Source organism: Propithecus coquereli, unplaced genomic scaffold (genome assembly GCF_000956105.1).
Source record: "Propithecus coquereli isolate 6110/MARCELLA unplaced genomic scaffold, Pcoq_1.0 Scaffold776, whole genome shotgun sequence".
Lineage (NCBI taxonomy): Eukaryota > Metazoa > Chordata > Mammalia > Primates > Indriidae > Propithecus > Propithecus coquereli.
Genome location: NW_012153907.1, coordinates 340727 through 353340, shown reverse-complemented (window position 1 = coordinate 353340; position 12614 = coordinate 340727).

The window sequence follows — 12614 nt, the reverse complement described above, 5'->3', positions numbered from 1 at the left end:
GCTTGAGCCCAGGAGTTTGAGGTTGCTGTGAGCTAGGCTGACGCCACGGCACTCTAGCCCGGGCAACAAAGTGAGACTCTGTCTCAAAAAAAAAAAAATGCAACCTCTTGACCACACCATGGCACTCAGGTGTGCACAGGGGGCCACCTAGCAAAAGGTACGTCACATGACAAGACTCACCTAAGCAGAAGTAGCCTTCAAGAACATCGAGGAAACAACTACTTATCCTGCAATTGCTGCTCAAAGTGATGACTGAAAGGTAGGGGATAAGAAGTATAGGCAAGAAACTCCTTAACTGCTGGTAGGTTTAATAGGAATTTGTGCTATAATCAACACAAGTGTTGGCAAGGATGTGGGGAAACTGGAACCCCTGTCCACTGTTGGCAGGAACGTAAAGCGGGGCAACCACTTAGGACACAGTCTGGCAATTCCTCAAAAGGTTAAACATAGGTACTACATGACCTAGAAGTTCCACCCCTAGGTATACACCCAAGAGAAATGACAACATATTTCCACATGTAAAAAAAAAACCTATATGTGAACACTAACAGCAGCATTATTTGTAAGAGCCAAAAAGTAGAAACCAAAACATCCATGAACTGAAGAACAGATGGTCTCATTCATAAGAAAGCAACCAGATTTTCTGAAAATGGAGGAAAAAAAAAATCAAAGATGCTTCCTTTTGGAGGAGCAAATTGTGTAGTGTGGCAATCAGTCCTGAGGCTCCATGCTGCCCTTCCAAGCACTGACACTCAGCACCCAAGAATCACTGTGCAGGAGTGGAGGACAAAGCAACCCAAGTCACCCGGGCTTACGTCACAGAAGAACACAGAGCCGAGAGGCAGAGCTTGCCAATGCTGGTGCCACTGGAGGCACCTCTCACCTCTCCTACATCTGCTCAAGAGTCGACAAGGGCCCTCCCACTTAAAACATTTCAAAATGTAACCCGCTTTGGTCACATTTTGAGGCAATATATACGGAAATGTCAAGTGACACTGATCCCGTGAGCCTTTTCAGGGTCACATGAGTTGAAATTAAGACAGAGGTCAAACTGCTTGCTGTGGAAATTGTTATACAAAGTGGGTTGGGATGAAATGCCAGAGGCCCTGGGGTAACTGATCAGATGAGACCCCGGGAAGTGTGGAAAGGGTAAGGTCCAATCCATTTCTACTCGGTCTTTTAGGGTGCCCTGAAAGACACCTGGTTGGACACTGCTGTGCCACTCCTCGAACCATTTCCCACAGCTTTGTGTCCACTTTTCACAGCTGCCCAGTAAAACTTCCCAACCCCACATCAGTTTCAGTGCGCAGGCAGGATGTGGGAAATTTGTAGCCCCCGGCAAGCTTCTGCATCCAAGTTCTGGGTTCTAAACTGTGTTCAGAAAGGAGGCAAGTGTCTGTGCGCGCGCGCACGTTCACGGCAGCATTCTTCACAACAGCCAAGCAGTGGGAGCCATCCGAGTGTCCACCAACAGATGAATGGATAAAGCAAACTGAGTATATCCACATAAGATCCACAACGGAATTTCATTCAGCCCTTCAATGGGATGAAATTCTGACATGCTACAACCTGGATAAACCCAGAAGACATTATGCTTGGTGAAATAAGCCAGTCACAGAAAGACAAATACTGTTTGATTCCACTTGTATCTAGAGTAGTCAACCTCACAGAAACACAGAAAGTATTAGAGTGTCTGCCATCAGCTAGGGGGAGGGTTTGGAAAGGGGAAGTTGTTTGATGAATATAGTTTCAGTTTTGCAAGATGAAAAAGTTCCAGAGATTTGTTACATAACAATGTACATATAGCTAACACTACACTTAAAAATGGTTAAGACAGTAAATTTTATGTGTTTTTGACCACACACACACACACAATTAGGCAAGTGGCTTCACTTCATGTTCCTCCATTCTAAAATGGAGAGAAGACCCTCACAGGGCTGGCGTAAGAGTTAAACAAGATGCTATACGAAGTTAAGTGCCCAGTAAGCATCCACTATTAATAAAAGTGAATGTCATGGTTTAGTAATAACTTAAAAATATTCACGTTTCATGAGCCTATAATCATGGAATAAAACCAAGCAGGCCACACCGTCTGTTCTGCAGTCCCCTAGCACATGAACTCAGCAGACAGGCAGGCAGGCTTCGTCCCCTTGCTTATTGCTGGCATCCGGCACCTGGATGGCTCCTGGTACTCAGCACAAATAACCTCTCAATGCCCAGAAGCATCAAATGCTTACTAGAAAAACCCCATGATGAGGGAGAGGGAAGACTGAGAGCACAGGCCAAATTCTAGAATCTCTGCCTGAGGAACTCAGGGGCCACCCTCCCTGAACTACCAGGTGATTCTTTCAAGTAAGTCATCTCAGCCTCTGGTTGACTTGCTCTAAGTGGACCCACCACTAGCACCTTCTAGAACTACAGGTCGGCCCTCAGAGTTCCTGCTTGAACCTTCATTCACATTCCCCATACACAAAGATGATGGGCCAAAATGGGCCATTCCTGCTCCCAAAGCTCTGCTCACAAAATAGGTGGAGAGGGAAAGGCATGCTACGTATGAAATGAAAAGATGTCAGATAAAGCAAATTCCAAAGAGAGGTGGGGAATTTTCTAGGCTCCAACAGAAGGGCAAAACTAGAAAACATGATACTTATCTGGGTAACCGGAGTTCACTCCAGGATGGAGTTTTGGAATGAAAAGCCTTTCCCCAAAGAAGGCGATTTTTTGCCAACCTTTGTTCTTACCCCACACTGGCCTGGCTTTCCCGAGTCTGGGACCTTACTGGGCCTCCATTTCCAACTTCCTATGGGGGAGGGGGAGGAGACTTGCCAATCTCCAAACATCAGGATTCAGTCCTTGACTATCTTCTCTCCCTAAATGCTGGCCCCAGGGCCCCTCTTCTCTCCCCCCACCCTCCTGGCCATGCCAAAGCCCTCCAGTCTGGTCTAGACCCACCCTTGCATTCTAGACCTGGGCACCCAACTGCCTAAATGTCAGAGTCCATGAGAGCACCACACAAGCACCACGTGGTCAGGGAACTAAAGTGATTCCATTTTCTTTAAAACCTCTCAAAGAAGGTTGATAATAACAACACTACGGAGTGTTCCAGCCCCCCTCAAAGGCTCATTTACCACATGAGGCAGTGGCTACCAGGCTGGATAACCGAGAACCCTTCCATCACTGAAGTTCCACTGGACAGTACTGCTTTGGAAATCGGGTAGATTAATCTAAGGTAAATAAGCCCAAACTAGACCTTGGAAGATGGGGGGAGTGGAGTTGTCTGAAAGTGAAGAATCTAAGAAACAGAGCGAGACAGCAGTATGTCATGGAACCCAGGAGCCCAGGGCGCCACAGGACGGGAGTTTTGATTTTATCCTATACGCAGTGGAGGTTTAAAAGCAGGAGATTAATTATGCTGCAGTAAATCGATTATATTCTGATCACATATTTTTCCACTAGTTTACTAGTCAAGTTTTGCACGGAGCTTATTTAACCACTTCTACCTTTTCTCTGGACAAGGGTTTTTCTCACAGCTACTGAGAGCCAATCTCCTACTCAATGAGATCATTTGTCATTTTCCTAAATCTAAGAAAAATTTTCAAAGTAAAATGAAAATCCTTCGGGGTACACTTGTTAAATGAATCACCATCTTTCTAGCATGGAGACACTGCCCATCACTGGAGACGTGTACACAGGACACAGACATAGGAAACACCTTTGTTCACCATCAAATCCTCACTGCTCACACAGAACACAGCACAGTGCCTGATACCGTCCTGCCTAGTAAGCCCAGCAAACACACTGGAAATGGGTGCTGAGTGGAGTCCCACTGGTGCGTTTACCTCAGGCAGGAAATTCCCCTTGACTGGGAGTCCCTAAGTGGGGAAAAGCACCGTGAGCGGAAACTCAATTCCACCCGACAATAAGCAGCACTTCAAGATGAGAGGCTCAGAGGCTCACCGTAATCCCGGAGATTGTCCAGTTCACACCTCTGACTTTAACAAGCCCCACTGACTTTAACAAGCCCCAGGCACCGGGACTAAGGACAGGCTTACTCCAGTTTACCAACTTCCCCAAATCCCCTCTCTGTACTCACAGACTTTCACTGGAGTATCAAAGGAAAAAAATGGAAGTGAAACCAAATCAAGGCAGCTTGGTGCTCTAGTGGAAATTTTTCAGGTTGAGGTTAAATTCTGTTCATGTCAATGTCTTCATGAGAGACTCCTCAGGAGGGTAGCGCTGCTCTTACTGCCCAGATGCCTGGATGAAAAGGAGACTTGCCCAGTCGGGGTTCTGCATCCCTCCTCGGACAGAACCCCCAACCCTCGTGAGCACCTCCAAAGGACAGGTGCTTGCCCTGCAGACCCGTCCGGGTCTCTGTCCAAGCCTCCACTGTCCTCACTGAAGGACCAGACTAAATGCTAGCTCGTTTCCTATGCTCTCAGCTAGAAGGTCTCTTCCTAATCGGATTGCCTGCCTGTACCTCTTTCGGCTCTACCCTGTGCCACCATCAGAGGTCCCTGAGAGCAAAGCTATATGCGGGGGGTTCCCTCCTCCCACAGCTTGTAACACAGCAGTCAAAAGTTAGTGGGCTCTGGAGCCAGGCACTGTTGCTTACCAATTCTGGGACCCTGCAACCCTGTTCAAGTGACTGAGCTCTTCAGGCATCAGCTCGATACCAGTACACAGTTCATAAGGTTATCTTCTGAGGACTTAAGGAATATGTAGAGATTCAGAAATATTTGCTAAAACAGAGTAATCAACAGCAGTGTGGTCAAATCCGTAGTCACGGAGGAGAGTCACCAGCCCTATAGCGCCATACAACATTAAGGCTGACGCAGAAATCTGAATGACTGATGTTTAGCTTCACTATTTCAGAACAGGCATGCAGTAAGAAAGAAATAGAGAAAAATGAAGGAAGACAGCAAGCATCCATTCAGAAAATGTCATCCTATACTTTACAGGGAAGCCTATTCACAAGGCAGCTATTTGCTACAAGCCCTGAACTTTCCAGGGAGCCAACAATCAAAGATAAGCACTGCCTTAAGGTGAACAATGGGAAGTAGGGGTCAGGAAGGCAAGCGGAAAGAGCCACAGGCCAGAGAGGGTCACCAGCTCTCATAAATGCAAAGGGTGGACATGGGTTACCAGAGCAAACAGGCCAGAGATGTCCTGAGAGATGACACCAAGAATAGGCAAGCCGCAGGAGGCATGCTGCACAACTCCAAAGGACCCAACAGAGAACTCACTCCGACACTGGTAATTCGAACTGCATTCCTGGGATTACAAAGATATGTGAGCTATTATCTTGAAATAGATGAACACGAAGGTGGTGTTATTTCCAGATTGAGCTACTCTGTCAGCTCAATGGTTTCCTAGTGTCTAAAGGAAAACAAATGAAGAGACACACACAACTTTATTACTTAGCAGCTTTTTATAACTGAAAGCACTTCAGAGCCAAGTAATTTTTTATGAAGATTATTAATGAAAATAACCTACACATGGATAGTACCACCACCTTTTATAAAACTCTTTTCTTGTACACGATCTTATTTCTCCTAATTACAGAATAGAAAGGGGAAACTGCTTAAATCATAAAAGTCATGCTTGTTCAATAAGAGCACAATTCAAATGAGCAGAGAAATGGGATTAATTAAAGCCAACAACAGCAGCAAATGAATGAAGGAAAATATCTGTTAGCAAGTGTAAGTTTAATCTTCAAACTTTAGGGAGGGGTGAAGCAGTTTGTAATAGAAGAGTTCTTTTCCATTCTCTGACTCAACTCTGCCCCAATTACAGAAGTATGAATTATTCAAGTTTATGGCACTGTATTTCTTATTCCTTCCACCAGACAGGGATGTTGGGAGGGAGAGTAGAGTAGCATCGTGTACACCACCTGGCAGAGTGTATCAACATTCCTAAGCGTAAGCATGCTATGCTGAAGAACGGCACTGTCCAACAAGCTTTCTTCCTCAACCTGCAGGTTCAAGGGCACGTGTGAGCAAATGGCCCACAGCAGGGAGCAGGCACTAAGCCACATAAGGGACCCCGGCATAAATCTTAGTTTGTGAGCCTACTTACAAATGATCAGGCTGGCTAGGGACCCACTGGGTTACCTTCTGCAACAAAGGCTCCAGGCCAACACCAAACCCTGGAGACAGTTTTAGGAACAGCAGCGGTTTCAGTGAAGAGCCTAGAACAAAGACCTTCATCTGCAGCTGCAGTGATAGGTCCATTCCAAAATTCCTCACCCCCAGGAAAAAGTGGGGAATGCAGGGGCCCTACGCAGGTTCACACCACTGCTGATACACAGGTTACCTGATACCTCTGTAAAACCTCTGGAGGATTTTCACAAAGACAAACCAAAATGGGCACTCCACACTGTTTCCAAGTCATAAATTTATAAATGTCTACAAAAGCAAGATGCATGTGAAAGTCTTCAGAATCATCAAGAGCCTTTTAATTATCATAATAAATTTCTCATCCTCAGAGTAAAATCCAGGAAATTCATTTGAGTACCTGCTCCTTAGATGGTCTTTAGGGCTCAATGTTCATGCATGTGTACAATTTTGTCACCACATTCTCAAGAGGACTTCCAACCTCCTCTCAAGTTAGATGCTCTAGTTAGGCAGGGCCAGTCTCACTCTTGGCCACTGGACTCTCAATTATTTTGAGCCCTTTAAAGGACTGAAAATGTTGAAAAACAATTATTATAGTAGAGCTTAAGCTTAACACTTGTTTTTGATTATGGAACTCTGAGCAGACTTTTTGTAATACTAGAGGAATGCCAAGCAGCCGGCTTTACAAGATCCTGAGTATAGAAATAGCTTAGCAAATAGCAAAATTACAACTGCAGCTTTTGCAGGCATGGAAAGATAAATGAATCCAGTCTACTGAAATGTTCTCCATCACAATTTCGATCCTGTAAGCATTTACTGGAACTTATTATCTACCTAGTCTCCTATCCAAGAGACCTGCAGGCTCTTTTCCTGTAGGCTCCTGCAATGGTATAAGCTGATCTCACCCTGTGTTACCTCAGGGTCTTTTTCTGGCCAAATTAGACCCAATCACACTGGCCTGAGTTCTCCCACCCACCCAAGTGACTCTTGCTTGAGACTTGGCTCAACTCCTCCCAGAGCTTTTGCAGCAGCTCCCGCTGTACCTGGCACTAGATAAGATAAACTGTGCCCTTCATTTCAACCTCCACCAAAAGATCAGGGAAGAAACACATCCTTACTCATCTTCATTTTACTCTTTTTATGAGTAACTTACTCTAAACTGGTTTAACTAATTCTGTTTTACAAACTAGCATGGAAAAGGAGCTTTCTTTTCAGCCATTCAAAATTTCTTGCTTCAAGTTAGGGAGCACACACTACTTCTAATATAGGAAACTCTGTTGAACAAGTCTCCCATCTTGTGTGCCCCGTAACAATGAGCAAGGTGCTGCTGGAGCTAGGTCTTGGGGTGAGCGTGCGTGCAGAGGGCAGAGACCAGCTAAAGGCACCCGGCTTGAGGCAAGCCAGTTCAGCATCCTCACTGTGCACATGGTCAGGGATGGGCAATGATCCAACTAGAGTCCTTTGCTACAGGGTAAGATTCATTTTTGACCTGGAGGTCAGAATATCGGTGACAGATAGATAACAAGCTCTGAAGTCACTGTGTGGGCCCCTGGATCCAACTACTCCCTAAGCCTCACCCAGACTTCTTATCACATCAGCCAACAAATTCCCTTTTGCTTTAACTAGTTTTGTTATTTACATCAGACAGAGACCTAACTAACATAGCCTTTTCGTAACAGAACAGTCACCTTGATAAAAAAAATTCAGACAACAGAATCTGAGAGACAGCATCTGAGAATAAAGGACAAGTACAACAGTTTACCACATGTACTTCTTGTTTCACCTGTGGCAAACTACTTATTAGACCTTCACCAAAATGTGTTCTTTTAACTTCCCCCACCACGCCCCCTGCAAAGCTTCTAGTAAGCAGTGAGTACAAGTAAGGAAAGAAACTAAACATCGATGCCCTTCATTTGCTACTGGAAAGCACATGCAGGATAATCACTCCTGGGCAAATAATAAAGAAACACATTGCAAAACAGCCAGACACAAAAAATAAAGTTACCCACATTACCATCCAGTAGCACTGAATACAATGTTATTCACACTTCTCTGACATGACACACAGTAAGAAACACATTTTATCATGTACACAACAGGTAAGATCACAGTAAAGGTTTTATGAAATATCCTTGAAATGTGTGGCACCCTCTGACTTCTTGGTTTTTTCCCCAAAGACACTGGAGTGCAGTGGTGCAATCACAGCTCACCATAACCCTGAACTCCTGGGCTCAAGTGCCCAGCTTCCTAAATAGCTAGAACTACAGGCACCTGCCACCATGCCTGGCTAATTTTTCTTTCTTTTTTTAGAGATGGGGTCTGGCTATGTTGCCCAGGCTGGTTTCAAACTCCTGGCCTCAAGTAAGCCTCCTAAAGTGCTGGGATTACATGAACCACCACACCTGGCCTGTCATTTCTCCCCCCCCACCCCCAAACACCAATTGCAACCCACTAAATTCATTTTATGACCCACAATTTGAAAAGCATATATAAAGAATTATGTTCTACTGTAGTCCCAGCTCCTTGGGAGGCAGAGGCAGGAGGACTGCCTAAGCCCAGGAATTCAAATGCAGCCTCGGCAATGCTGCAAGAGCGCATCTTTTTCCCCCCAAGTTTAAGAAGAGTTCTAGCATGCAGAGTCACTCTCAACTTTATTAAACATAAATTATTACTAGACCCCTATCTCTTAAAAAGAAAAAAAGGATAACTTTCTCTGAAAATCCAGGTTCTTGTCAGTTCTCTGGAACCCATACCTATTTGCCCTGCTTCACATATGAAAAACTGAGGCTTGGGAGGGTAGGTAACAGGTCCAAGGACACACAGCACGTGTGGAATGCCCCCAGCAGCCCCGGTCAGCCCACACTGGCACCCACGCCTAGGGCTGGCAGGTCCCACACTCCATGTAGTTCTCATTTCAACACTAACAACAGTGATCCACTCCCACAAATAGATGTTTCCTCAAACAGGGTGGAAAATGTTTAAAGTATAAAATCCCCAAATTTATCTCACCCTCTTCCCTTTCTTTTACACAAAACAACCTCAAAAGCCAATCTACCCACAGGCATGTATGTTACTGCCTGAGGTAGAACAACTGGGGACATTAGCCATAAACAAGGACACAGGAATTACTAATTCGTGTTTCTGAAAATTGCGTAATACCAGGCCCAACGCTTCTCCCCTGGCGCTGGGTCCACAGTGTGCTAGTGTCTTCCTGATGTAACAGCCAAGAACAAATGAGGAGTTTCAGACTAGCATGGAGACAAGACAATAAAGGTGACCACATGCAAAGTAGGAAGGACCTGGACGGCCTTTCTCAAGGTCCTGCAGGCAGAGAGCAGAGCAACACTCCTAGTCTCTGCCTTTCCAGACTCAAGCATCTTAATACAGTAAGATATGAGGCCTAGGTCAGTACCCACATGGTCTCATCTTTGTCAAAGTACGTAGGCACACTGATCCCATTTTATAAAAGAGGAAACTGAGGCTTATCCAGATTATGTCATTTGCTTGAGGTCGAGGCCAGAAGGGAGTGGGGCTGGGACTGAATCCTGATAGAGAACCCCACAGCTCTCCCTCTCTGGTACACGGCCCCACCCAAGCCCAATCAACCCTGTCTGCCACAGCCTGGAGGTCCCAGAACCTTCCCACAATGGGCAGAACAGGCTAACACAAGCCAAGGGGGGAAGAAAACATCAAAGAATAGCCTACGCCTATCGTAAATGTGTACGTGGGGGTCACAGGGGGAGAAGTATTTGTAAGTGTGCACAGATCAAATAGAACAAATGTCATATTTATTTGATTTCTTGTAATTTGAAGTTTATGTCCAGATTCCCTAACCAACCTCCGAAAGAAATACAAGCTCCAACCGTATTTCACACAGACAAAAGGCATCCCTCCTGGACCTGGATCACCATGGCTCCCAGTAACAGGGACTGGTACTAACTGGTTCTTCTGGTCAAAAGGCCCAAAGTCTATTAGTAGGACCTCAAGCTCCCAGTCAGGAGCTCCACACATCCAACTGCCTGGTTCACTCTATCGAACCCTTCCAGGGAGACTCTACAGTGTCTCCTTCCTGGGGCCCAGAATCCTTTCACCAAGCCCAGATGCCCAAACAATCTGAATCAGGGGCAAGGGAGGCAAGAAGGTTTGAAGAGATGTTGTCCCTGTGTTCTGGAAAAACTTCAGTCCCCCAGTGCCTTCTGGCTCCCTGGCCATGCCTTTGCTCAGATAACCAGGTTTTCATAAAACAGGTAAGTTACATTTTAGGCCCGTGGATACACTGGGCTGAGTTCCCCTGCAGGATCATTTTCCCAAACTGGGCAGCAAACATCCCAGGGTGGATGCCCCAGAGCTGCCGCTTGTCTACTAATCCCATTATCACCACTCTTAATCTCATTACCAGATAAAAACAAACACAACCCCTTTCAATTGCCTCCTCCATGGGTCTCCACCGAGAGGTCACTCAGAAAAGACACAGCACCCCTGGACCTTAAAGTCATCTGGTGCCCTGCCTGAATCAGCTGGTGCACTTCCTAACTGTCAGCGGCTCTACTCTGGCTTCCTCCTCACACTTCTATTCTTTACCTGGGCAATGAAAGCAAGTAGCTAAACTAACCTTGAGAGGGGACCGTGGCATTGGTGCCAAGATCTGTGCTTTATGCCCTCTGAGGTACACGTTTTTGTTTTTTTTTTTTTTTAACTCTCATCTAAAAGATGAGCAAGTGAAGCTCTGGGAAGGATGAATAACAGGCTGAAGGTCACACAGTAGGCAGCAGAGCCAGGACTCCAAATGGGGTCTGAGTGTGTCACACTGGTGGTATCAAGAGTAGTCTTTGGAGCAGGACAGAAAAAAGAGACAAGAATAGATGCCAAGAGGCCACTCATACCTTCTAGGGTCACCCTCCCTAGAGCATTCTGGTAACACTGGGCTCCTATCTCAGGGTCAGGAGACTGACTTGATTTCAGGAAACAAAGTCCAACTCTGGGCAAGAGAGGGTAGAAAGGTCAAAGAGCAAGAGCCCAGAAACACTTCTGCTTCTCAACACATTTTGTTTTCACACAATCATCATTTGTAGAGGAAAAAAATGTTAACCTCACCCTTATAAACAAGACAGTGCCAAGCTCTGATTGGAAAAATGGAAATGTATGCAACCTTTTAGAAAAATAATTTATATCAAATTTTCAACCATCCAGACTCTTTGATCTACTAATCCTATTTCTAGAAATGAAAAAAGAGAAAACTTGAAAATCATGTCCAAATGTCCACAAATAGCAAAATTAAGTTACAGTACATTCATATGATAGTTAAGTATCCACTTAAAATAGAACATTTTGAAAATGTTCACAATGTAGTATTTAAAAAAACCAAAAAAATTTGAGTACAATCCAATTTTGTTACTCAGTATAGGTAAAAGACTGGAAGGAAATAAAAATGAGATTAAGAGGTAACTCCCTAACATTTAACATAGTTTTAACATTTTATATTTTCCAAATTCTTTAAAATGACAACACACGGCCGGGCGCGGTCGTTCGCGCCTGTAATCCTAGCACTCTGGGAGGCCGAGGCAGGCGGATTGTTTGAGCTAAGCCTCCTAAAGTGCTGGGATTACATGAACCACCACACCTGGCCTGTCATTTCTCCCCCCCCACCCCCAAACACCAATTGCAACCCACTAAATTCATTTTATGACCCACAATTTGAAAAGCATATATAAAGAATTATGTTCTACTGTAGTCCCAGCTCCTTGGGAGGCAGAGGCAGGAGGACTGCCTAAGCCCAGGAATTCAAATGCAGCCTCGGCAATGCTGCAAGAGCGCATCTTTTTCCCCCCAAGTTTAAGAAGAGTTCTAGCATGCAGAGTCACTCTCAACTTTATTAAACATAAATTATTACTAGACCCCTATCTCTTAAAAAGAAAAAAAGGATAACTTTCTCTGAAAATCCAGGTTCTTGTCAGTTCTCTGGAACCCATACCTATTTGCCCTGCTTCACATATGAAAAACTGAGGCTTGGGAGGGTAGGTAACAGGTCCAAGGACACACAGCACGTGTGGAATGCCCCCAGCAGCCCCGGTCAGCCCACACTGGCACCCACGCCTAGGGCTGGCAGGTCCCACACTCCATGTAGTTCTCATTTCAACACTAACAACAGTGATCCACTCCCACAAATAGATGTTTCCTCAAACAGGGTGGAAAATGTTTAAAGTATAAAATCCCCAAATTTATCTCACCCTCTTCCCTTTCTTTTACACAAAACAACCTCAAAAGCCAATCTACCCACAGGCATGTATGTTACTGCCTGAGGTAGAACAACTGGGGACATTAGCCATAAACAAGGACACAGGAATTACTAATTCGTGTTTCTGAAAATTGCGTAATACCAGGCCCAACGCTTCTCCCCTGGCGCTGGGTCCACAGTGTGCTAGTGTCTTCCTGATGTAACAGCCAAGAACAAATGAGGAGTTTCAGACTAGCATGGAGACAAGACAATAAAGGTGACCA